Here is a 2,777-nt window from a genome sequence, read left to right as displayed (position 1 = left end):
GTGTTTAGTGTTTTACCATTTACTAAAAATTAGATTGGATGACTAAAAGAGTTGACTATTAAAAGTGAAGGTACAGTCAGCATATCTGCATACTACATCCATGCAGGTATTTTCCTATTAAAACAAATAGACATCAAATAGAGATATCAGATTTCCAGCTATTTTAATGATGTTTGCTGATCAAATAACAATGAAACAAAAAGAATCAAGTTAAATGAGAGCTACTTCTGATGACCTAAAAAGGCTTCGAAAGGGAGATGTTGGCAGCAACAACTCCACCAATACTATTAGTGGAGGAGGCATGGATGACAGCAGCAGAGTTGGCCTCAGTTCAGTCAGGCACAATGAAGCCGAAGCCAATAGCCTCACCAGTGGTGGCCAATTCAAGGGGCAGTACCATGGTCCTGGCCTTCCTGAGTAAGATATGGACCCTGGTGGATCATCATCTGGAGCCAGAATGACCACAGTTTCTTTATGTTAGATGAGCAAAAAATACCAAAGAGATTTTTCCAAAGTACAAGCACAACAGCATGGCAAGCTTTGTGAAATAACAAAATATATTTTGCTTTTGTAGAGCAGTCCATGTTGACTTTACTATTATTAAATTGGAAAGGGATGGTCCTGTTGAATCCCAGCATCCGTACATCAAGCAAGGACAGTGGGACTTACTGGAACATATTAAAAGAAAGGGTTCTTTTTCAAGGCTGGAAGAATATAAAATTTGTCAATAAGACCTGTCTATAATTACAAGTAAAGCACAGGAGGTTCAAATTAAACAAGAGACGATTGACTCTGGGCTCTCTGCTTTGAAGAGAGAAAATGAATCTCTTTGGGAGGAAGTATCAGAACTGAGAGCAAAACATCTGCAGCAACGGCAAATGATCTGAAAGATTGTACTGTTCATTGTTACCCTTGTTCAGAATAACCAGCTTGTGAATCTGAACCACCTGTTGCTTCTGAATGTTAATTGAACTGCAAAGACCAGCATATTCCAGCAGGTTACAGTTGGGTTGAACATGGAATGGAGCAAGAGGGAGAAGCAACTTTGTGTGGGATCTGCTGATGTCAGGTGTCGCCCTTGACAACTTCCTCAGGGCAGTTCCACACAGCCCTTTAACCCAGGCTCAATCGTGATTGTGCCCAGGTTCAAGTCCACACACCTCCCCCAACATCCATGCTTTCCAGGGGGGAGGTGTCCAGAAAAGCCCTAAAAATGGTGAAGAACTTACCAGGTCACCTTTAGACCTTGCAACACAGTTCCTGAATGTAGCAATTACATGCGAGGAAGCTACATTACAGGAAGTGTGCTGCAAGGCCTAATGGTGGACTGGTAAGCTCTTCACCATTTTTGGGGCTTTTCTGGACACCTCCCCCCCCCCTGGAAAGCATGGATATTGGGGGAGGTGTGTGGACTTGAACCTGGGCACAATCATGAGGGGAGGAAGAGGATGGGGCCACCTCTCATCTCTGGGCTCCAGGAGCCCAGAAGATATGAGATGGGTGTATGGAAAGGCCCCAGGGAAGGCCCAGGACTCCCTGTGGGCCTGAGCACACAGGGCCCATAGCCCATCAGTCTTGGGCTTTTCACAAAGGTGCAGGTTTAATGTACTATCAAATTAATTTGGTACAAAGCAGGGTTTTCCTGCTTTGTGACAAATTAATTCACTTTTCTTGGAGGTGTCATCTGGCCATCCTTCATTTTGAACTAGAAGCTCCTGGGATAAAGGTACTGTCTGGATGGGCCCTCCATCTCCCCTGCTAATATTGGCTTCCTGCACAGACAATTTTTAGGAGACAACTTTTGCGAGATTATTTGTGCCTGGACCAGTGATGTACTATCAACATCATAGCCTCCTGTCCAGGATCTTGTTGATCTGTTCAGTAACCCAGCTCTAATTCAAACAACCTCTAATTTCTTTGCCAAAAAAGAAACCAAGTGGATAGATTCTTAATTCTTCTTCAAACTTTCTGTAGATTACCTAACTGGAAATCATGGATCCCATTTAGGAACCCCTGAGTATAGTTTGCTGAATGATTTCCTGAGCAGGTAAATCTTCAAAATGTGTATGCATTGCAAGTCTGATTTTGAATCCACGTTGTACCAAAAACCCTCTGCTCAGAGCTAAGACATTCTTGGACCCATTCACTCTGAGTGGGGAGGGAGGCCTTCTTGAATGTGGTAATAAATCAGGGGCAAAATGAAGATAAAATGTACCTATGTAACTATAGACCCATAGGCTTCTGATTCATGCCATGAACAATAGTGGAAAAGTACTTCAAACAGGTCATTAAAATGTAAAATAAATCATTCTCTATGACCACCATTGTACTTAGGTCTTTTAAAAGCTAATGTTTTAAGGGTGATGCTTTCAAGTTTTCTCCATTAACCTCCACAACTATTTTTAAAACGATTCCGATCCTGAGTTGCATGAAATAGGCTATAAATGACTTTGCTCAGGAATAGCATTTCCTTTCTTAAAAGTGTTCAGATGTCGAGCTGAAACCACTAAATTGTAAGTTGTATAATCTGTTGTTAAAATGTGAACTAGAGGAGGAACAGGAGAAAGATTGTATGGTTAAGTGAGCACAAAATTTTGGTAAATCAAATACAAATGGAACAATGGGAAAGGCTCTGGACAAAAAGTTTCACATTTACACTAAGTAATGATTTGATTTTTTAAAAAATAAATTGATGTACAAGTGGTACCTGACACCAGAAAGGATTGCTAAGACCTTGGTTCTAGTGGTGGTTGGAAATGTGGAGGAAAGGTGGGCAC

At 41.6% G+C, this 2,777-nt stretch overlaps 1 pseudogene; it reads left to right on the top strand.

Annotated features, from left to right (window-relative positions):
• Positions 1-344: 344 nt before the first annotated feature.
• LOC132779669 (heat shock factor protein 2 pseudogene) lies at positions 345-971 on the top strand (annotated as a pseudogene).
• The last annotated feature ends 1,806 nt before the right edge of the window (positions 972-2,777 follow it).

This window comes from Anolis sagrei, chromosome 6, assembly GCF_037176765.1.
Source record: "Anolis sagrei isolate rAnoSag1 chromosome 6, rAnoSag1.mat, whole genome shotgun sequence".
NCBI classification, from domain to species: domain Eukaryota; kingdom Metazoa; phylum Chordata; class Lepidosauria; order Squamata; family Dactyloidae; genus Anolis; species Anolis sagrei.
This window is presented reverse-complemented; position numbering and strand designations above follow the sequence as displayed.